The sequence below is a fragment of the Felis catus genome, chromosome A3, assembly GCF_018350175.1.
Source record: "Felis catus isolate Fca126 chromosome A3, F.catus_Fca126_mat1.0, whole genome shotgun sequence".
Taxonomy (NCBI): domain Eukaryota; kingdom Metazoa; phylum Chordata; class Mammalia; order Carnivora; family Felidae; genus Felis; species Felis catus.
The window spans coordinates 130568754-130592983 of NC_058370.1; the positions used below are offsets into that span (position 1 = coordinate 130568754).

At 40.8% G+C, this 24230-nt stretch overlaps 1 long non-coding RNA gene across 3 annotated transcripts in view; it reads left to right on the forward strand.

The window, feature by feature from the left end:
• The window catches only part of LOC109498405, a 234174-nt gene that overhangs the window by 106878 nt on the left and 103066 nt on the right, over positions 1-24230 (forward strand). Inside the window, exon 4 of one of the 3 annotated variants that reach the window (XR_002155221.3) lies at positions 11161-11280. The exons of the other annotated variants lie outside the window; for them this stretch is intronic. This is a non-coding gene — a long non-coding RNA (uncharacterized LOC109498405). The remainder of the gene's footprint in view (positions 1-11160; positions 11281-24230) is intronic. 3 annotated transcript variants of the gene reach the window in all.

Sequence of the window (24230 nt, forward strand, 5' to 3'; positions counted from 1 at the left end):
GAAAGAATCATTAAGTCATGCTACCAAAATAAGAACAAAAGTTGCCGTGGGTTATGAACAGAATTGCACAGAGATTTCATAAGGGTGGCCTTTGTTTGTCAGCAATCTCCTAATATGACCCAGCCTGGCAAGGGCCAAAGGCCGCTGCTCTGGGAATCAAATGCTTTGCCTTTTCAACACAACGCCAAAGTGTTGCCCTATGCATACCCAAGAAATGTTGTTCTGGCCTCCGGAAACAGCAGTCATGAATTAGTGAGCACCTACTATGTACCAAATGCTATGTACCTTTATGACAAATATACCAGCTGTAATTAGTTTCTGGACAAGGAAATTGAGACTCCAAATGCTGAGTGACATATTCGGATTACATAGTCAGTAAACGGCCAAACTGGAATGTGAGACCAGGCTGTGTCTAATTACAGACACTCCCTCCACCATACCAATTCTTTCTCTGTAAATAAGTGTATACAATATGTAGGATGTAGGTACACTATATATACACACACTATATATAATATATACAATGTATATAAATGCAGTATAATGTATCTATGCACAACATATAGAAATATGAATGTACATATACAATATCAAACACCTACTAAAATTACACAATAGAGGTAAATGTATTGATTTGCAGTGACGTTGCCAATAACTAGCTAACAAAAATATATAGTCACACAAAACCCGGTACGCAGACATCCATAATAGCTTTATCATAACAGCTCAAGCCTAGAGATTACCCAGCTGTCCTTCAGTGAATGAGTAGATAAACAAAGGGCAGTACATCCATACAGTGGAATGTTACTCAGCAGTGAAAAAGGAATGGGCGCTGGATACATGCAACAGCTTTTATGAGTCTCTAGGGAATTGTGCTGATTAATAAACGCCACTTTGAAAAGGTCAAATACTATGCGATCCCATTTGTATAACATTCTTGGGATGACAAAATTATAGAAATGGAAAATTAAATTAGTGGTTGCCAGGGGTTAGGGACTGTTGGGCGTGGCAGAAGAGGGGTCAATGTGGTTATAAAAGGGCAACACAAGAAATCCTGGTGGTGATGGGCACATGAATCTACATTATGTAGCGAAATGATGTAGAATTAAATACACGCACACATACATACATACACACACAGGACCAGAAGTAAAACTGGGGAGATCTGAATGAGATCTGTGGACTGTATCAATGGCAACATCCTGGCTGTGATGTTATGCTATAATTTTGCAAGATGTTACCATTATAGGAAACTGTGTAAAGGGTACACAGAACCTCCCAGTATTATTTCTTATAATTGCGTGTGACCATACAGTTATTTCAAAATAAAAAGTTTGATTTAAAAAAGATAACAGACACTTCTTGGATATTAAATGCTAATGATGCTTTGAAATAACAGGAGGAAGGATTTTAAAATATTCATACAACAAAAACGTTCCTTTTGAAATATGTAAAAAATTATTGTTTGTGGGGCACCTGGGTGGCTCAGTCGAGTGAGCAACGGACTCTTGATTTTGGCTCAGGTCAAGATTCCAGGGTTGTGGGATCGAGCCCCACATCAGGCTCCCCCCTGAGCCTGCTTAAGATTCTCCCTCTCTCTCTGTCCCTCTGCCCTTCTTCCCCACTCCCTCTCTCTAAAATAAAATTTAAAAAATTTTAAAAATGATTAGTTTGCATTATTTAAGTAATATAGAGTACTTCAGAAAAATTTTAGAATGACAAAAAGAAATCACCTACCATTAGCCTGCCCAATAACAACTTAGTATCTTGGTACACATTCCCTCAGACAATTTTCTATACATTTGTTGCACCCGTTTTTGTTTTTCTTTATGAAGATGTTATTCAGTTTTCTAATCAAGTTTTTCAATTAATGATTATTGGCAACATCACTGCAACTCAATACATTTGTGTAATTTCAGGAGCAGTGTGACATTTCTCTGGGATAAGTGCCCACGGATTCAATTGTGAGGTCATATGGTAATTACATGTTTAGTTTTACAAGAGGCTGCCAAACGCCTTTCCAGATCGACTATACCATTTTGCATTCCTACCAGCAGTGCACGAGGATTCGGTTTCCCCACATCCTTGCCAGCCTTTGCTGTGGTCACATGTTGCTCCGCCATTATGATAGGCATGGAGTGATAGATCATTGTGGTTTTCAAAGCAATTTTAAGAGAAACAAATTAGGATGCTCAATGCTCGTAGAGGATAGGAAAGACATCCTTTTGTCTAGTGCTTTGGGTCAAGTTCATTCCTTTTGACACAGTAAATCCACTTCTGGGAATCCCCCCTACAAGATTTCACTTATTCTCATTTCAAATTCGCCAAGTCACCTTCTGATTACTTAACATTCCAGAATAATTTGCCATTAGTTGGGGACAACTCAGGTCGTGGACATGTCAGCCTCCCGGTATTCTTGGACAGTTCTCTTTTTAGTGCAAATGGAGAAAATGAAGAAATTAGCATTCTGGTCCATAGGTCGGTGCCCTTGGGTTAGTCCATGTGAAGCTGTCATAGAGACAGGCCCGAACTGGGCATACTGACCAGTCAGGTTTCCATGAGCCCACAAGCATGAAAGCCAGACCCAGGGCCTTAGAAGGTTTTCCAGAATAATAATGGTCAGCGGAGAGCCTCATCAATGAGTTCCACCCTAGGGGATACTCATCAGTTATCCTGGCATTCAGTTGGCAACTTATGCAAGACGCATGCATGTTTCCAGGTGAATCCTTCATGTGGAGAAACTTGATATCTATAGATGTGATCATAGTATTTACTTCCAAAAACAAACGAAAAACCAAAAACCTTAAGTGACATAGGAGTTTGGATTTTTGTTTTACTGGAAACTTCTTCCTGATATCATCTCATACTGAGTTCCGGAAAATGTTTATGATCTTGTTAGGTATAAAATTAATGAGCTGAGCACAGAGATTATCAGCAGGCTCAAAGTCATTTCCCCCTGAGAAAGAAGCCAGAAGCCTCTCTCATTTATTTTAAGTGGGATTATAAGAAATATTGAGTAAGACCTTCAAAATTCTCTCCCCCTCCTCCCCCCCCCCCTCTCTCGCGCACACACACACACACACACACACACACGCACAAATGGAGACAGATGAAATACTAGAGTATTTCTAGTGGAATTAAAAACTAACCTACAAACCCATGAACACTTTCTTACCTTGAGCATCAAATATATTCAACTCAGACTTGCCAAATTAGAGTTAAGATTATAACTGTGTATTCATGAATGAAGAAAAAGTCATTACTAGGGGCAAACATTGTCTCATTAATTCTTTTTTCTCTGTGTTATTAGTAAAATCAGGTGCTGATGCTTGGAAATTACTCAATAATTATTTCCAAAATATTTAAAGTAGGGTCCATGAGATGATACGTTCTTTATGATGAGTGCCTAAGTGTCTTACTGCATTTATACTTCATTTATTAAAAATATAATGCTGAGTTCTAACATTTTTGGGTGTGCCAAACACTTTTTCTACTTAAAAATATCTTTACATGTATTAGTCCTTTTAATCCATATAATCCTATTTTTAGCTGCTAAAATCAGTCTGTCTGGGGAGGAATAATAACTTTTCACATAACTTATCTAAAGTCTTACGAATGGAAGGGGTGGACACAGTCAGAATCCACATCCAGCCAGTCTCCACTAATAAGCCCTGGGTTCCACTGCCTCCTTGTGCGTAGTACCTTCTGGATAGTTGACACTTGCTAAATAATCATGTGCTCAGTGATTACTGGTGAAGATAAGCAACTGGTATTTCTTCAACTTCTTTTTTTTAATGTTTTAATGTTTATTTATTTTTGAGAGAGAGAGACAGAGAGACAGAACCCGAGTGGGGGAGGGACAGAGAGGGAGGGAGACACAGAATCGGAAGCAGGCTCCAGGCTTCGAGTTGTCATCACAGAATCCAACACAGGGCTCGAACCCATGAAAGGTGAGATCATGACCTCAGCCAGAGTCGAAAACCCAGCTGACTGAGCCACCCAGACGCCCCTGTTTCTCCAACTTCTAAAATCTCTTTTGTCTGTCATGGAAGTTGGCAGGACTAGTAAGCAAAACTAGAGTAAGTGAAGGGTAAAGAAGAAAAGTCTGTCCTGAAACACAGACCCAGGGCTGCCCCCTCTGGGTGTGTGAGTTATAGCTGCAGGAGTTGTCCAGTTGAGGGGATGGGTGAAGGACAGAATCCAGCGTTGCTCAGCCTGTGTGGACAAGAGGAAGGGAACCTCATGCAGGGCTTCTGTGCCCAGGAGGCACCTTTCTGAATTGGCAAGCTGTGAAGTTCATACAATTCTCCCAAAGCTCCAGACACCCAGGTGCTGGCAGGAAGCTCTGTGGCACTCTCAAGCATGCTCCAGACCCCCTGAGTGATCTTGAACAAGCCTATTTGTTTTAAAAATCTCTTCCCACTTCTGCCCATTTGTGGACCTAAGCACATGATTCTAGAAACTGCGCTTGAACTCATAGAATTAGCTCTCGCCTTCCTTCAGCTTTGTTGAAGTATAAATGATAAATAAAAATTGTATATTTTAGAGTCTACAACTTGATGTTTTGATACGTGAACACATTGTGAAATGACCACCACCATCCAGCTAATTGCATGTATATCACCTCACATAGTTACCATTTTCTGGATGCAGAGCTTGAAGGCAAAGCTTGAACTCTGTCTCCTGGAGACATTTAGGACAGGATTACCAAGAAATTCACACACCAGAGGATTTTCAGCTCTCATTGTGAAACTATTTGTAGTCCCTGAGGGCAAAAAGAAGGAAGGAAGGAAGGAAGGAAGGAAGGAAGGAAGGAAGGAAGGAAGGAAGGAAGGAAGGAAAGGAGGGAGGAAGGAAGAAAGGAAGGAAGAAAAGGAGGAAGGAAGGGAGGAAGGGAGGGAGAGTGGACGCAGTGGAGACCATATCCACACTCTACTGGGGTCTGACCTATCAAGGGGAAAAGCCTAACACTTCAGAACATTAGTTTTACTTGTAAACCCAATTCTCCCCTGATGAAAATTCTCCAAGGCCTGAAAAAATGGAAAAGAACATAAATCTTGTCTTAAGATGTTTGATTTGTGGTTTGAGGGCTTAGCAACAAATCTACCATAAAAGGATTGTGTGTTATCATTGTTTAAACTCCTTTGTATTAAATATGTCATCTTTAATGGCAAGACAAGCAAATTTGAAATTGATTTTGAATTGAAGAAAATTGGAAGGAAATTTACTGGAATCATTATATTGTCAAGAATTCTTCACATTCTCAATAATTCAGAGGCTAATTATTCTAATATTTCTCAGACTTTGCACTTTGCATCATCTTGTGGACTATCTCTTTTGACCGACTCATTAGTGTCTTCTCTGAAGGATGGGCAGGGGAATGAAAAGGACACGGTACTCTAGCTTGGTGGGCAGTGAGGATGAGGCTACTGATCTCCATGAGACTCAGGAACACTCCAGGATTTCAGCTCCCTGCGATCAGCCCGGAATCCAGGCCTCTGTGAATGGAATGTATACTATAACATTTAAATGGGAACACCATTCATTATAAATGCATAAACATATGTTTTCACTAAACCATGTTCCATTTTCTCTTAATAAACACATATAATATGCACCATCATTAAAAATATCTGTGTTATGTTAACAAATGCAGTCTCTACTTCTGCTGTTTCCCTTCATATCTCCTTTTATCTTAGGCTGCTAAGTCGTGTACTGAGTTAAACAGTACCTGCCAAAAATTCATGCCCATCTGGAAACTGAATGTGACCTTATTTGGAAATTGAATCATGGCTGATTTGATCAACTTTGGGTGATGTCCTGCAGGAGTAGGGTGGCCCTTGAATTCAGTGACTGGTGTATTTTAGAGAGAGAGAGAGAGAGAGAGAGAGAGAGAGAGAGAGATCTGAAGAAACATGAGAGAATTGAGGGAAGACCACATGATGGGGGGGAGGCAAAGGTTGTAACTATGCTGCCCCAAGCCAAGGAACTCCAATGATTGCCAGCAGCCACCAAAAGCTAGAAGAGGCAAAGAAGAATCCTTTCCTAGGTCCTTTGGAGAGATCATGGCCCTACTGACACCTTAAGTTTGAAATTCTGGCCTCCATGACTGTGATCAAATTAATTTCTCAAGTTAATTTCTCACCCAGCTTGTGAGATTTTGTTCTGGAATCCTAGGAAACTAGTGAGGATAGTATCTAGAGGTCTTTTCCCTTGGCACAAGAGTCTTGAGGAACGTGAAGGCACCATCCTTGAACCTGGATAAGGTGAGACGCAAGGAAATAGATGGGCACAGAGAGGAGGACTCTGCTTTCGAATTGGAAGGTTGCAGCCTAATGTGGCGGTCCCTATTCCCACTCTTCTCAGCACATCTTTCTGTGTCCTAACTGTGTCCTGTTAACTTGACTGTCTACCAGACTGTAAGCTCTAAAAGAAAGCGTCAAGGTTGGACTTACAACTGCTTTATCCCAAGTACCCCATATAGTCTCTAGCACACAGTAGTTGATCAATAAATATCTGGAGGAAGAAGGAAAGAAGGAAAGAAGGAAAGGAGGGAGGGAGGGAAACAAAGCCAAACTCTATAAAGGAAGTTGAATTGTTCTATCGAACTTGCTTCCAAAAACACTGACAATGTCAGGAAAACCTAAAAACCTACTTCTCCGTTCTCAGACTTACAAATGAATAATTCAGCTTTCCATTCTAAAATATAATTTACCATTTGTGGTTAATGAGGTCATTAAATTTTAACAGAATTTATACCGTTCAGCGTCAGGAAAATGAGATAGTAGTAGGCTTTTTAGTGTTAATAGGGATTCTAGAAATAATCTTTTCTTCCCTATGGTTGTATAAATGAGAAAACGCAGGCCCACAGATGAAATGGCAGAATCCATGTGTCCCACTCTCTTTCCCACTGTATCCCACTGTCTTGATGTGGATCTTCATTTACAAGAGTATAACTTCTAACCCTTATGTCACCTCACGTCACAAAATAGTAAACCCAAAGAAAGCAGGCTTCTTTTTATTTATTTATTTATTTATTTATTTATTTATTTATTTATTTATTTCAATTAACATCCAAGTTAGTTAGCATATCGTACAACAATGATTGCAGGGGTAGATTCCTTAGTACCCTTGACCCATTTAGCCCACCCCCCCTCCTACACCCCCTCTGGTAACCCTCTGTTTGTTCTCCATATTTATGAGTCTCTTCTGTTTGGTCCCCCTCCCTTGCTTCCCTGATGTTCATCTGTTTTGTCTCTTAAAGTCCTCAGATGAGTGAAGGCATATGATTTTGGTCTTTCTCTGACTGACTAATTTCGTAAAGCAGACTTCTTAAGGTGAAGATTTTCTCTTTTTGGTCACTGACGGATCATCACGGTGCAAAACCACTTGGGTCAAACACTCTTCTCAAAAGCCGCCTGTGCCCAACGCAAGACCACCTTCCGCATCACTCAGCGTCTCCATCAGAACACGGTAACACTTCATTCTCTTTTGCTTTCTCATCTCTGACCCAAAACGTTGCCGAGAACCAAATGCCGGACTGACCGTGGACGCTCCGCAAACTGTGCCCACACTCCTGTCATCCCAGGTTTCTGAGGATCAGGAAACAGCCCCCTGGTATCCCACCAGCCTCGCCTCACACATCGCCTTTCTGATCGCAGCACAGGCTTCCTTGTGGGGGCTCATCTCTCTCTCTATTTCTTCATCCTCACCAATGCGAACCTCCCTGGTGGTGTTCAGCTAAATGTCATGTCAAGCTGATTCAGCCCTATTGTTTTTCTAATTTAGAACAAAAATAAATGTTAGCTCTCCCTGGCAGACAAACATCCTTCTGACATTAAAGAGACCCGTGTCTCAGGCAAAGAGCTGGCAGGATTTTCAAGTTTACAAAAGAAGTGTCTGCAGACCTATTTGATTTCAACGTGGGGATTGTCAAAGTTGACTCCTTGAAAGGAAAATGATACCGGAATTCATCCTACAAAATAATAACAAATCCAGAGTGTATTCTGTGCATCAAAAATATCCCCAAACATTATTAGGGGTCAAATCTATTTTGACCAGCTTGCCTTTTGGTAGACTCCAATAGGTGGCCCATCAGTTTCTTCTGTTTACTGATAAACAGCCGTAATTTAAATAACATTGGGATTCATTTTCCAGGCACTTTATTACCTTCTCTGAATTGATTAATGCTTCATAGAGTCTGCTTGAGGGGAAAAAAAAGATCATGATTACTTTTTTTTTAATTTTCAATTTCATAATTCTACTAATTTATATCACAGTGCCATCTATTGGAGCAAATGTGCTTTTTCAACAGTAATCGGACACAAAACCAATCACTCTGTTGGCCTCAAGAGAACCACCAAATTAGTTTATTAGTAGAACTGACAATTATTCAAAAGGAATATTAAATTTTAGCACAGCGTAAAGCTCCATAAAGAATATGGAGGCATACATAGGTAGTCGCAAAGAAATAATTACATGTATGCAGTCTAAATCATTCTATCATACTGAGACACCGCTTTATCAAAGGGAGAATTGCAACGTTTCTTGGTTTTGCATCCTCATAGTCTCTTGAAAAATGTGCAGTGTAGACAATCAGCAAATGAAATTTGTGATGAGGCAGGCTCCCCCGACACCCAGGAAATACTGAGATGTCTGTTCTGTGTTTTCTTTGCATCTTGTATTGATGCCTATTGTGTGTGTAGTTTTCATCCACTTGTGTGTCCGTCCTCATGGTTGTACGGGGGATTTAGGAGGACAAAGACTACTTCTCAGATCTATAACCTAGCACCACGTACGCAGCTTGGCAAGCACCAGTTTCCAGAGCATGGGGAGAGAGGCTCATAGAAACACAGTTCTCAGACTTCTCTCCCTTATCAGAATATTATCCTGCCTGGCGCACATGAAGAGAAGTGGCCACAGGTAGGAGTGACGTGTTCAAGGGAGGCAAACATTACAGATCAGATTTGGGCAATGTTTAATGTCACCCTGATCTAGAAATGCTAGTTCTCATTTCAGAGCTGCAGGATGAGTATTTAAAACTTTCAATCCATGGTTTTCATCTCTTCACAAATATGACTTTTTTTTCTATATTGTACTTACCTTAAATATTTGCATATATAGTGTGCTATAGGGAGGATCTTTATTTGAAAACATAGGTCCAGAAGAGATCGTTTTTCAGATCTTTAAGTTTCATCGGTAAAATCGCTCACAATAGATTTGCCTGTAAATGTCTTTGGATTCACAAATGGTCTTTTCTCCTCTCTAGGAAAAGAAACCCATATGCCTTATCTACTTTAAGTTTTACTTCAGTGACTTTTCCTGGGATGTGAAAGGTCCTATAACCTCTGCATTTGGGGGTACAGTGGGGAACATAAAGTTTAGCAATAGAAAAGTATCTTCTAAATTCAGATATAGGATTAGAATAGTACAGAAATTCTAAGTCTTCATCTATGTTCTTTCTGTCTTCCATCTCCTGAACTTTTTTCAAAGAAAACATTCTTTTAGAAGAAGAGTCTCCTAAGAACAAAACAGAAAGAGACCCTATAAGAAATGTTTCATATTAAGACAGTAATTTTTCTAGGGTGCCTGGGTGGTTCAGTCGGTTGAGCATGCTGACTTCGGCTCAGGTCATGATCTCACGGTTCGTGGGTTTGAGCCTCAAGTCGGGCTCTGTGCTCACAGCTCAGAGCCTGGAGCCTGCTTCCGATTCTGTGTCTCCCTCTCTCTCTGCCCCTCCCCCACTCATACCCTGTCTCTCTCTCTCTCTCTCTCTCTCTCTCTCTCTCTCTCTCTCTCTCTCTCTCAAAAATAAATAAGACACTAAAAATAATAAAAATTAAAAATAAAATAAAAAATATAAAAAAAGAGGAGTAGCAAGAAAAGCAAGACATATTCCTAATCATTGCCTTTTAAAGTGCCTGGCAATTTTCTAAGCCAAATGGAATTAATCAATGTGATAATAAATTCATTAAGTTGGATCATAGTGGCCTCTTCTGGTGAAAATGAGAACATCGGAAATCTTTGTTGAAAATCACGAATAACTCTTTAATATAAAATTTGAATAAATTTTAGAAAATAAATTTCCATGTATTTACAAATGGTATTTCCTTACAGATACTAATTCAAACCATGATAGTATATATGGTAGATCATTCTGGAATGATTTTCCTATATGTCATTAAAACATGTTATGAGGAAAGCATATTGCATTGGACAAGCACAATGCAATGATGTGATGTCAGTGATGTGATCTTAGGTAAATTTTAAATCTTTCCTGGGCCTCAATTTTTCAATATGAGAAATAAGAAAGATTGTGACAACAAAAGCAAGAGATATCACACCCACTATGATATTCGATGACCATGGTATACAATGAAATGCCATGTATCCTATCATAATGATCTTTATAACAATCCTATGAAATCCACAGGGAAGAGTTACACATCCCAAATTATAAATGAGGACACTAAGGCGCACATCGATTCTATGTTTTGACTAAGTATGTCTCTTATACTTAGCCATGGATCCAAGTTGTAAACCCAAATCTTCTCATTCAAGTTGAATGGACTTTCTGCTCCAGAACACTGCTGGTGAGGTGGTGATGGATCCTATCAATCTCTGCATAAGGAAATCTTTGTCAACCTGAGTTCACTCTACCTGCCATCGGTATGGACCTGACAATGTCAGGGTAGGATTGAAAGATTACTCAGTCCAGTGGTTTTCAAAATGTATCTCTCTATTAATCCCTCATATTTTTCCCACAGGCATATAGGAGTAGTGAATGACAAACTCCCAGTCTCTCCTTCCACATCAGCTTTGCATTAGACCAGGTCCACTCAGGGAATAGATACAATATAATGCTTCAAACAGGGAATATTTAACATCAAGGATTATTATCTAGTAACAAGGGGTTGAAGAGAATTTTAAATAACCTAGATTCAAGGAAGAGTACCCAAGGGAAAAATAAACTTGGAAGTGGGAAGCCCTCATCAAAGTTGGGATTTAGACATTCTTGGAGAAGATGTAGTTAAAACTCAAAAGATGATGAAGTTGCCTGTTGTTCTGGGCCAGAACTGGTCCACTGTTGCTGGCCCAAGGCTGGTGAACAAGGAACCACAGCTTGGACTGGCATGGAAGGAACACCCTTCTCTGTTGCAGGTGTGCTGGAGGCCAAGGAATTGTAGCTGGACAAGTCAAGCAGGAAAGGCTCCTCTAGGAGGCCGGTGGGCCCATTGTGGGAAGTCAACAGCGGGAGTGCCTGGGACACAGCCTGGCAAGGTACCCATATGATTTTGAAATTCAATGGGATGTCCACAAACATGTGGCAGGAATTTGACCAAAGTAAGCATCACTGCATCTCCCCCAGACACGCCACTGGCTTCCATGGAAAGCAAGTAAGAGGAAAAAGCTAGAAGTATCGCAGAACCAGGAAGAGAGTCCCCTTCCTCCTGCAGTGTCACTACTGAGAAATCCAAATGTCACTCTAGGTGCAAAATTGAAACAAAGGGTCTAGTTCAGTTGCCACAGGACAATAAAGGATAGATTTGGAGTCAAGAGGCAGTAAATTCATAAGAAAGTATAGGCTTCAACCAGAGCTGTTCAATTCTCATAGTTTTATACGTTAGGGGACAAAAGAAGTTCTTTTTGACAAAAAAGAAAGAGAAAGAAAAGGAAGGAAGGAAGGAAGGAAAGGAAGGAAGGAAGGAAGGAAGGAAGGAAGGAAGGAAGGAAGGAAGGAAGGAAGGAAGAAGGAAGGAATGAAAGAAAGGAGAAAACCAAAGAGATTCCACTAATTCAAAACATATTTTTTTGAAAACTGATGTTTTTAAATGTGTTCCACTTGCAGAATAGAAAATTGTGCTCCAGAGAAGGAAAATGGAGTGGGCTAGAACACGTTGTTTGTTAAAGGCAAATCCAGGACCTGAGCCCAGATTTCCCAGTGTATAATCCTGAAACTCCAGTTAAGACTTTCCCATATTATATACAGCCTCTCTGCATCTGAAGTATTAGAGCCGATGGGTAGACTATATAAAATATAAGACCAACTATGGGAATTAGGTAATTGATGTTTCAATATGGATAACCCTTGAAAACATTCACCCAGATTGCTAAATTAAAAAAAAAAAAAAAAAAAACTAGCCACAGAGAACCACGTATTATATTATTCTGCTACTATGAAATTTCCAGAGTAGACAAATCTGTAAACAGAAAGCATATTAGTGGTTCTTGGGAGTGGGATGCCACAATTATAAAACAGATTCTAAGATCAGGGCCTTGGCAGTATAGTCGCAGAATTTTTACAGCTTGAGAATCAACAGAACCGGAGTAAATAATCACAGTGTAAGACCAGGGCATCAGGAAAAAGCGAGTAACTCAGTAACCACCAATTCACTGCAGGCCGCTAGGACTTCGGCGGAGGGATCCGGGCCTTGTCGTCCCACCACTTTGGTCAAGACCCGGCTGAGTCTGACTTGAGACTCAGTGATGGAATTTTCTGGTGTCAGACAGTCCGGTTGTTGAGTCCATCCTGAAGGGTTATGTTAGAGTGTCTGCGTTTTTTTTTTTTGTTTGTTTGTTTTTTGTGTTTTTTTTTTTTTTTTTTTTTTTTTTTTTTGCAGGTGGTCACATGGAAGCAACAAGAATTTCTGATGTATAGACAATATAAGCAGATATAAGGGTTCTCAAGAATACTGAGAGCAGTTAGTCCTAAAAAAAATTAAGAGAGTTTCTGCTAATTTGACAAGGTTGAGTTAGTATAACTTGGGTATTAAGGGAAATATGATATTGGCACACAATGACAGGGCCAGGAACATGGTGGTGACTCATACACTATCTGTATTTCTTCATAAGAATCTTTCAGTGCAAATGATGTACCTTTTACAGTTTATGAAACTGAGATTTGTAGAGGTTAATAGATAGTCCAAGGTGGCCAGGCTCATCAGTGGAGGTGTCTACACTCAAATCTAGACCTAAGAAGACCCTTTGTTCTAAGGAGTCCCAGGTGTCCTATAGAATCTTTAATGTTTATGGATATGAAAGTTATTGAAAAATTGTAGTCTCGTGCCTCGGGCAGCATTTCAGAAGTTCTTTCTGTTACATGTATTAGCAATACCTCAGTCATCCCTTAGAAATCCATACTTCAGAATAACTATTTTATTGTACTCACTTATTACTGGAAAGCTCTCACAGCACTTAGATTTCGGTTGTTTCAATGCAAAACCCATTACTCATATTCAGTCTCCCTCCCAGTGTGAGAATAAACACATGACTCTCTTGCGACACAAATAAGGAAATCTTCTTTCCTGTTCACACCCAACCACATGTCTGTGACGAAGCAGACATCAAATGTCCATCCAACAAAAATACATAAAACACGTTTAGGTAAAATTTAGTATTCATGTTATTTTTTTAAAGGAATCTTTTCTTAAGCCTTCAGGAATTACCACTGAATTCTTTGCTTTTCCTCTTATTTTTTGAACATTTTCAAGCTGTGCACACACTTCCTCTGAAGAGGAGGGACGCTTAGAAATGCCCTGAGAGCTGAGTTGTGGTTTCACTCAGCTTTGTGGCTTTTACATTCTGGAGCCAGACCAGCTGATACTTCAGAAAATACTCTTGAGTTTAACTAAGTAGAGTAAAAATAATCCATTTTTTTAAAACCCTTTTAAGATGAGGCTTACTTCTGTTCCCATTTACATGGTAGAATTTTTACGACCTTGGCCTAAAACAAAGCCAAACAAACACCAAATAATAACAAAGAAAAACAAAACAAAGCCAAACAAGTGAGCAGACTGTAAGCTTGTCGGGGACCCCATAAACCCTGGTTTTCCACTTTCTACAAAATGAATGTACTTCCTAGAAGAAAAGGACTCATTTTAAAATTGTGGGTGCTCATTCATCCTTTTCCTCCCTTTTTCCCTTTGATCTTGCTGAAGCTGGTCCGTTGTTTAGCAGGTTTACAACTTGTTGGAGGTAACTTTGTCGGGGAATGTTTCCACTTTTGCCCCGTGGAGAGTAATGCTTCCCATCAGTACTTGGAGTTAAGTATTTCCAACCATCTGCCCCATTTCTCTGCTGTCAATTTTAATGTCTTCCATCATACGGCTTATGTGAAATCTCTTCAAGGAATTCTTACTCAGTGTCCAATTGGACTCATTACCTTTCAATGTTGTCATCATAACCGGTAATGCGTTTTGCCAGAATTCTTATTAAGATGGGTTACGGTTTCCCCTTCACCTGTGATCTTCCCCACTAACCTGTAGATTGCGGAGTGAAAGGGTCGTGCCTCCTACACAAGACACTCCCAATGCCCTTAATAAGGATCGTAGAATCTGTAAAATTAAGTAGCAATTCGTACGTTGGAAAAGCTATGGCACCCTTTCAGATGTAGGGTGCCCTTAACGCAAACCAGTAAACGAAGTAGCCTCTTCCTATTCACTGTTCTGGGTGGAGGAAAACCGTGCCCGATAGCTATGGCTCATGTAACATGTCCAGGTCAACTAAGGAAGCTTAGAGGAAGAAGAGTTAATTGAGAAACTCTACCTGGTGAGAAACTTCCTTTTAGTCCCTGTCTTAGCCTTTGGTAACCCCTCAGATCCACTCTGGGGTGGGGGGGGGGGGGGCATCTTTATCACTTCCTCTTCCGCAGTCCCGAACCTGCCTCTCTTCTGAGCCTTCCCCAAACTTGGCGGGCTGAGTACCCACAGATATAGATTTATGTAGATAAGCTGGAAAAAAATAATCACGTTTGGATTTAACTGACAAACAAAAACAAAACAAAACAATACACAAGCATTTAATGGGTGACCCACTCTTCAAAATAAACCATTCTCATTGTAGTTTAGCATAGCTTACTTAATATTTGCTGTTCTATACTTGCGTGGGGCTCTTTTACTTGAATTCTTAGAAAAATAATTTCTTCTTTTGATGATAATCCTTTTCACATAAATTTATCCCTTACATTTTCCATGTAAGGAAGTGTGAAATTTCACTTAATAATTCCCTATATGTCTTCTGGATCTTAGTTCTTAATTCTCTGAGGTATTAATTTTTGTTTCTATCTGTTCAAATGCTCCCTTTGAACATCTGTTCAAATGTTCAAAGAATCCCTTTCTCATTGTGTGATTAGACTTTGCCAAATCCTATGGTTTACACTCCACTGGCCCAATCCCACCTCTCAATCTACAGGGGTCAACAGGATGAGGCTTTAGAAATCTAACTAAACATCCTCACACACCCACTCATTGAGTGAGTGAGGCCCTCTGAATATCAGGTAATATATGAACCTTTCCTGCCACAAATCTATAGTCCTATTGTGGGATCATTGTGTGTGATGATCAAGAAAGAATTCTTGAGACGTTTTACATTGCAACTTGGTTTATTTAAGTAGCACAGGGATGGAACCCATGGACAGAAAGAGCTGTGCTTTTGCTGTGTGAAGCTGGTGGTTATATGTTTAGTGGTCAAGGGGGAGGGGACATGCAGGGAGTATTAAATCATAAATGTCTTCTTCAAATTTCTACTCCTAAAACTACCTTCACAAGATTACTCTGGTGCTTGTCATTCAGTTCTTCGATATTAACTAGTGGTGAGATGTACGAGCAGTCATGAGACCCTTTAAGAGTGTGGCATCCCGGACATAATTGATCTTTATCAAACTATGCAGTCTATAGGTCAGCCTTCCGGGATATTGGTGAAGATTTTTCTGCTTCTATCCTTCATCACTCCCAGACCGCCCTTCTATTTCCCAAATCTCATTTTTCTCCTGTTAAGCCCAATCTAGTTGACCTAATAATGGTTCCCAGTCTCTCCTACCTTTTCAGGAGCCATTTGGGGAAGGGGAGTGCCAGCCCCAGTTCACACATTTTGTTCCCTCAGGCACTTCCCACAACCATTTAATTATGAATATATCTCGTTTTTTTTTTCTAACACAAAACAAAGTCTCACCTTCTTTCCATTGCTCCTTGGCCTCTCCCCTTTTCCTCCTTTTTAGAGCCAGAAAGCCCAAGAGACAAGCTCGCCCAACTTCCTTTCTACTCCCCTAACAACCACCTTCATACTGAACTCTTTCTCTCCAATTGTTCTCCCAAAATCCACTAGTCAACTTTCATCGTTAAATCCAAGGGACTTTTCTGGCCTTCATGTATATTTAAGGCAGCATGTTAAATCAGGTGATAGCTCTCTCATTTCAAAAGTAGCTGTTTTCTCTACCTTTTTTTTTATTGGGGTAAGAACTTACCAGTAAAGTGTCAACATCTTAGCTGAAGAGCTCCGCAAATGTTAAACATGTATATATTCATGAAGCTACCACACACATCAAAGAGTAGGACAGTTTCCATCATCCTACCAGTCTTACACCCCTTTCCAGACAATGTAACCCCAAATTTACCCACAGTCTATACCTTTAGATTAGCTGTTCCTAGTTTTGAAGTTCATATAAGTAAAATGACATGGTATTGTTTTTTAATTTTGTGTGGGCTGTTGCACTCAGTTGTGTGTCTAAAATCCATTCATGTTACTGCATGTAAGAGAGTACAGTTTTTCATAGCTGTGTGTCCTTTTTGTAAGCAAAGACAACAATTTATTTCACATTCTACAGGTGATGCAAATTTCGGCTGTTTCCACTGCTCTGGACATTTTTTTTCTGGTTGTGATTTTGTGGATCTGAGCATGCCTCTCCAGAAGTGAAATCACTGAGTTGTAGAGTTGACCTTTATTTAGCTTTAGAAGATAGTTGAAAGTTCTCAAAAGTGGTCACAGCCATTTCCCCTCCATCCACAATAGGTAAGAACTCTACTTACTGCACATCCTCACTAAAACTTGATATTGCCAGTTCTTTTAAAGTTAGCTATTCTTGGGGCACCTGGGTGGCTCATTGGGTTAAGCATCTGACTTTGGCTCAGGTCATGATCTCACGTCTCATGGGTTCGAGCCCTGCATCAGGCTCTGTGCTGATGGCTCAGAGCCTAGGGGCTGCTTCAGATTCTGTGTCTCCCTCTCTCTCTGTCCCTCCCCTGCTCACACTCTGTCTCTCTCAAAAGTAAATAAACATTAAGAAAGTAATATTAAAGTTAGCTACTCTTATGGTTATCTCATCGTGGTTTCAAATTTTATTTCCTAAATGACCAATGATGTTAAGTACATTTTCAAATGCGTATCGGCCACTTGAAAATTATCTTTAGTAAACAGCTTTTCAAGGCCCTTGCCCATTGTTATTCAAATTGTTTTGTCTTTTTTCCCATTTATGTGTAAGTTTTTATGTATAAAATATATATATATATATTTTTTATATGAAATTTATTGACAGATTGGTTTCCATACAACACCCAGTGCTCATCCCAAAAGGTGCCCTCCTCAATACCCATCACCCACCCTCTCCTCCCTCCCACCCCCCACCAACCCTCAGTTTGTTCTCAGTTTTTAACAGTCTCTTATGCTTTGGCTCTCTCCCACTCTAACCTCTTTTTTTTTTTTTCCTCCTTCCCCTCCCCCATGGGTTCCTGTTAAGTTTCTCAGGATCCACATAAGAGTGAAACCATATGGTATCTGTCTTTCTCTGTATGGCTTATTTCACTTAGCATCACACTCTCCAGTTCCATCCATGTTGCTACAAAAGGCCATATTTCATTTTTTCTCATTGCCACGTAATATTCCATTGTGTATATAAACCACAATTTCTTTATCCATTCATCAGTTGATGGACATTTAGGCTCTTTCCATAATTTGGCTATTGTTGAGAGTGCTGCTATGAACTTTGGGGTACAAGTGGCCCTATGCATCAGTACTCCTGTATCCCTTGGATAAATTCCTAGCAGTGCTATTGCTGGGTCATAGGGTAGGTCTATTTTTAATTTTCTGAGGAACCTCCACACTGCTTTCCAGAGCGGCTGCACCAATTTTCATTCCCACCAACAGTGCAAGAGGGTTCCCGTTTCTTCACGTCCTCTCTAGCATCTATAGTCTCCTGATTTGTTCATTTTGGCCACTCTGACTGGCGTGAGGTGATACCTGAGTGTGGTTTTGATTTGTATTTCCCTGATAAGGAGCGACGCTGAACATCTTTTCATGTGCCTGTTGGCCATCCGGATGTCTTCTTTAGAGAAGTGTCTATTCATGTTTTCTGCCCATTTCTTCACTGGGTTATTTGTTTTTTGGGTGTGGAGTTTGGTGAGCTCTTTATAGATTTTGGATACTAGCCCTTTGTCCGATATGTCATTTGCGAATATCTTTTCCCATTCCGTTGGTTGCCTTTTAGTTTTGTTGGTTGTTTCCTTTGCTGTGCAGAAGCTTTTTATCTTCATAAGGTCCCAGTAATTCACTTTTGCTTTTAATTCCCTTGCCTTTGGGGATGTGTCGAGTAAGAGATTGCTACGGCTGAGGTCAGAGAGGTCTTTTCCTGCTTTCTCCTCTAAGGTTTTGATGGTTTCCTGTCTCACATTCAGGTCCTTTATCCATTTGGAGTTTATTTTTGTGAATGGTGTGAGAGAGTGGTCTAGTTTCAACCTTCTGCATGTTGCTGTCCAGTTCTCCCAGCACCATTTGTGAAAGAGGCTGTCTTTTTTCCATTGGATGTTCTTTCCTGCTTTGTCAAAGATGAGTTGGCCATACGTTTGTGGGTCTAGTTCTGGGGTTTCTATTCTATTCCATTGGTCTATGTGTCTGTTTTTGTGCCAATATCATGCTGTCTTGATGATGACAGCTTTGTAGTAGAGGCTAAAGTCTGGGATTGTGATGCCTCCTGCTTTGGTCTTCTTCTTCAAAATTCCTTTGGCTATTCGGGGCCTTTTGTGGTTCCATATGAATTTTAGGATTGCTTGTTCTAGTTTCGAGAAGAATGCTGGTGCAATTTTGATTGGGATTGCATTAAATGTATAGATAGCTTTGGGTAGTATTGACATTTTGACAATATTTATTTTTCCAATCCATGAGCAGGGAATGTCTTTCCATTTCTTTAAATCTTCTTCAATTTCCTTCATAAGCTTTCTATAGTTTTCAGCATACAGATCCTTTACATCTTTGGTTAGATTTATTCCTAGGTATTTTATGCTTCTTGGTGCAATTGTGAATGGGATCAGTTTCTTTATTTGTCTTTCTGTTGCTTCATTGTTAGTGTATAAGAATGCAACTGATTTCTGTACATTGATTTTGTATCCTGCAACTTTGCTGAATTCCTGTATCAGTTCTAGCAGACTTTTGGTGGAGTCTATCGGATTTTCCATGTATAATATCATGTCATCTGCAAAAAGCGAAAGCTTGACTTCATCTTTGCCAATTTTGATGCCTTTGATTTCCTTTTGTTGTCTGATTGCTGATGCTAGAACTTCCAGCACTATGTTAAACAGCAGCGGTGAGAGTGGGCATCCTTGTCGTGTTCCTGATCTCAGGGAAAAAGCTCTCAGTTTTTCCCCGTTGAGGATGATGTTAGCTGTGGGCTTTTCATAAATGGCTTTTATGATCTTTAAGTATGTTCCTTCTATCCCGACTTTCTCAAGGGTTTTTATTAAGAAAGGGTGCTGGATTTTGTCAAAGGCCTTTTCTGCATTGATTGACAGGATCATATGGTTCTTCTCTTTTTTTTTGTTAATGTGATGTATCACATTGATTGATTTGCGAATGTTGAACCAGCCCTGCATCCCAGGAATGAATCCCACTTGATCATGGTGAATAATTCTTTTTATATGCCGTTGAATTTGATTTGCTAGTATCTTATTGAGAATTTTTGCATCCATATTCATCAGGGATATTGGCCTGTAGTTCTCTTTTTTTACTGGGTCTCTGTCTGGTTTAGGAATCAAAGTAATACTGGCTTCATAGAATGAGTCTGGAAGTTTTCCTTCCCTTTCTATTTCTTGGAATAGCTTGAGAAGGATAGGTATTATCTCTGCTTTAAATGTCTGGTAGAACTCCCCTGGGAAGCCATCTGGTCCTGGACTCTTATTTGTTGGGAGATTTTTGATAACCGATTCAATTTCTTCGCTGGTTATGGGTCTGTTCAAGCTTTCTATTTCCTCCTGATTGAGTTTTGGAAGAGTGTGGGTGTTCAGGAATTTGTCCATTTCTTCCAGGTTGTCCAATTTGTTGGCATATAATTTTTCATAGTATTCCCTGATAATTGTTTGTATCTCTGAGGGATTGGTTGTAATAATTCCATTTTCATTCATGATTTTATCTATTTGGGTCATCTCCCTTTTCTTTTTGAGAAGCCTGGCTAGAGGTTTGTCAATTTTGTTTATTTTTTCAAAAAACCAACTCTTGGTTTCGTTGATCTGCTCTACTGTTTTTTTAGATTCTATATTGTTTATTTCTGCTCTGATCTTTATTATTTCTCTTCTTCTGCTGGGTTTAGGCTGCCTTTGCTGTTCTGCTTCTAGTTCCTTTAGGTGTGCTGTTAGATTTTGTATTTGGGATTTTTCTTGTTTCTTGAGATAGGCCTGGATTGCAATGTATTTTCCTCTCAGGACTGCCTTTGCTGCGTCCCAAAGCATTTGGATTGTTGTGTTTTCATTTTCATTTGTTTCCATATATTTTTTAATTTCTTCTCTAATTGCCTGGTTGACCCACTCATTCGTTAGTAGGGTGTTCTTTAACCTCCATGCTTTTGGAGGTTTTCCAGACTTTTTTCTGTGGTTGATTTCAAGCTTCATAGCATTGTGGTCTGAAAGTATGCATGGTATAATTTCAATTCTTGTAAACTTATGAAGGGCTGTTTTGTGACCCAGTATATGATCTACCTTGGAGAATGTTCCATGTGCACTCGAGAAGAAAGTATATTCTGTTGCTTTGGGATGTAGAGTTCTAAATATATCTGTCAAGTCCATCTGATCCAATGTCTCATTCAGGGCCCTTGTTTCTTTATTGACCGTGTGTCTAGATGATCTATCCATTTCTGTAAGTGGGGTGTTAAAGTCCCCTGCAATTACCACATTCTTATCAATAAGGTTGCTTATGTTTATCAGTAATTGTTTTATATATTTGGGGGCTCTGGTATTCGGCGCATAGACATTTATAATTGTTAGCTCTTCCTGATGGATAGACCCTGTAACTATTATATAATGTCCTTCTTCATCTCTTGTTACAGCCTTTAATTTAAAATCTAGTTTGTCTGATATAAGTATGGCTACTCCAGCTTTCTTTTGGCTTCCAGTAGCATGATAAATAGTTCTCCATCCCCTCACTCTCAATCTAAAGGTGTCCTCAGGTCTAAAATGAGTCTCTTGTAGACAGCAAATAGATGGGTCTTGTTTTTTTATCCATTCTGATACCCTATGTCTTTTGGTTGGCGCATTTAATCCATTTACATTCAGTGTTATTATAGAAAGATACGGGTTTAGAGTCATTGTGATGTCTGTATGTTTTATGCTTGTAGCGATGTCTCTGGTACTTTGTCTCACAGGGTCCCCCTTAGGATCTCTTGCAGGGCTGGTTTAGTGGTGACAAATTCCTTCAGTTTTTGTTTGTTTGGGAAGACCTTTATCTCTCCTTCTATTCTAAATGACAGACTTGCTGGATAAAGGATTCTTGGCTGCATATTTTTTCTGTCTAGCACCCTGAAAATCTCGTGCCAATTCTTTCTGGCCTGCCAAGTTTCAAAAGAGAGATCAGTCACGAGTCTTATAGGTCTCCCTTTATATGTGAGGGCACGTTTACCCCTTGCTGCTTTCCGAATTTTCTCTTTATCCTTGTATTTTGCCAGTTTCACTATGATATGTCGTGCAGAAGATCGATTCAAGTTACGTCTGAAGGGAGTTCTCTGTGCCTCTTGGATTTCAATGCCTTTTTCCTTCCCCAGTTCAGGGAAGTTCTCAGCTATTATTTCTTCAAGTACCCCTTCAGCACCTTTCCCTCTCTCTTCCTCCTCTGGGATACCAATTATGCGTAGATTATTTCTTTTTAGTGTATCACTTAGTTCTCTAATTTTCCCCTCATACTCCTGGATTTTTTTATCTCTCTTTTTCTCAGCTTCCTCTTTTTCCATAACTTTATCTTCTAGTTCACCTATTCTCTCCTCTGCCTCTTCAAGCCGAGCTGTGGTGGTTTCCATTTTGTTATGCATTTCGTTTAAAGCGTTTTTCAGCTCCTCGTGACTGTTCCTTAGTCCCTTGATCTCTGTAGCAAGAGATTCTCTGCTGTCCTGTATGCTGTTTTCAAGCCCAGCGATTAATTTTATGACTATTATTCTAAATTCACTTTCTGTTATATTATTTAAATCCTTTTTGATCAGCTCATTAGCTGTTGTTATTTCCTGGAGATTCTTCTGAGGGGAATTCTTCCGCTTGGTCATTTTGGATAGTCCCTGGCGTGGTGAGGACCTGCGGGGCACTTCCCCTGTGCTGTGGTTTATAACTGGAGTTGGTGGGCGGAGCCGCAGTCAGACCTGATGTCTGCCCCCAGCCCACCGCTGGGGCCACAGTCAGACTGGTGTGTGCCTTCTCTTCCCCTCTCCTAGGGGCGGGATTCACTGTGGGGTGGCGTGGCCCGTCTGGGCTACTTGCACACTGCCAGGCTTGTGATGCTGGGGATCTGGCGTATTAGCTGGGGTGGGTAGGCAAGGTGCACGGGGGCAGGAGGGGCAGGCTTAGATCGCTTCTCCTTAGGTGATCCTCTTCAGGAGGGGCCCTGTGGCAGCGGGAGGGAGTCAGATCCGCTGCCGGAGGTTTGGCTTTGCAGAAGCACAGAGTTGGGTGTTTGCGCGGAGGGAGCAAGTTCCCTGGCAGGAACTGGTTCCCTTTGGGATTTTGGCTGGGGGATGGGCGGGGGAGATGGCGCTGGCGAGCGCCTTTGTTCCCCACCAAACTGAGCTCTGTCGTCAGGGGGTCAGCAGCTCTCCCTCCCTTTGTCCTCCAGCCTTCCCGCTTTCCCAGCAGAGCTGTTAACTTATGACCTCCCAGACGCTAAGTCGCGCTTGCTGTGGGAACACAGTCCGTCAGGCCCCTCCGCTTTTGCAAGCCAGACTCGGGGGCTCTGCTTGGCCGGCGAGCCGCCCCTCCGCCCAGCTCCCTCCCGCCAGTCCGTGGAGCGCGCACCGCCTCGCAGCCCTTCCTACCCTCTTCCGTGGGCCTCTCGTCTGCGTTTGGCTCCGGCGACTCCGTTCTGCTAATCCTCTGACGATTTTCTGGGTTATTTAGGCAGGTGTAGGTGGAATCTAAGTGATCAGCAGGACGCGCGGTGAGCCCAGCGTCCTCCTAAGCCGCCATCTTCTCGAACATCACTCTGTATAAAATATATTGATTCAATACAGTATTCCTAGGGCCATTGGATTGTCTTTTCTAAGTACTATTTTAGTTGCACCCACAAGATTTGATGTGTTGTAATTTCACGTTGTTCACTTGGATATGTCTTGAGGAGAAAAATCCATCTGTGTTGAGGCAGGTCACTTCCCTCTTACAGATTTTGTCTTTTAAGTGTCTCAGGATTGGGGCGCCAGGGTGGCTCAGTCGGTTGAACAGCTGACTCTTGATTTCACCTCAGGTCACTATCTCACAGTTTGTGGGATCAAGCCCTGTGTCAGACTCTGAGTGCTGACAGCATGGAGCCTGGTTGGGAATCTCTCTCCCTCTCTCTGCCCTTACCCTGCTCTCTCTCTCTCTCTCTCTCTCTCTCTCTCTCTCTCTGAAAATAGAATCTTAAAAAAAAAAAAGAATATCAGGATTGTAGGAGATTTACTCTGGATTTTTGAAGGCCTTGGATTAGCCATTACCCCTCTCCACCTTCCTTCTCACAGCTTCAGAACTCAGCAAGTCTTAAGAGAGAAACCAGCTGTGTTTGGGGATATTCAGTTTCCAATCCATCATGTTGGTCTCAGCTGATAGCCAAAGACTCATGGTATCACCTTCCCTGGAAGAGTAGCTCCACATGAGACAGAATCCTCAGTCCATAGGCAGTACAGCAGATGCCCCCAGGGAAGGGTCAACTGGCCTGTGAACCTCAGCGCACCTCTGAATTAGAATATATCGAGTCCGTGTTGCTTCTGCAGTTCTGTGAAGTCTTAAAACCATGATTTCCAAAAGTTTTCTAGCTTCTTCTTCTTGTTGCAGTGCAAGGGATGGGATGCTGCCACCACTAAGTCCAACTCTGGGAGGCCATCCTCTCTGAGCCATCCTGCCTTGCCAGTCAAGTCACTGGATATTCTGTTTTTCCCTCTAATGCCATTGGCCTGCCCTTTCTCACTCTTTTTCTTTTTTTGCCATTTTCATGTTCACACTTGACTTTTAAACATTGGAACTTCTCAG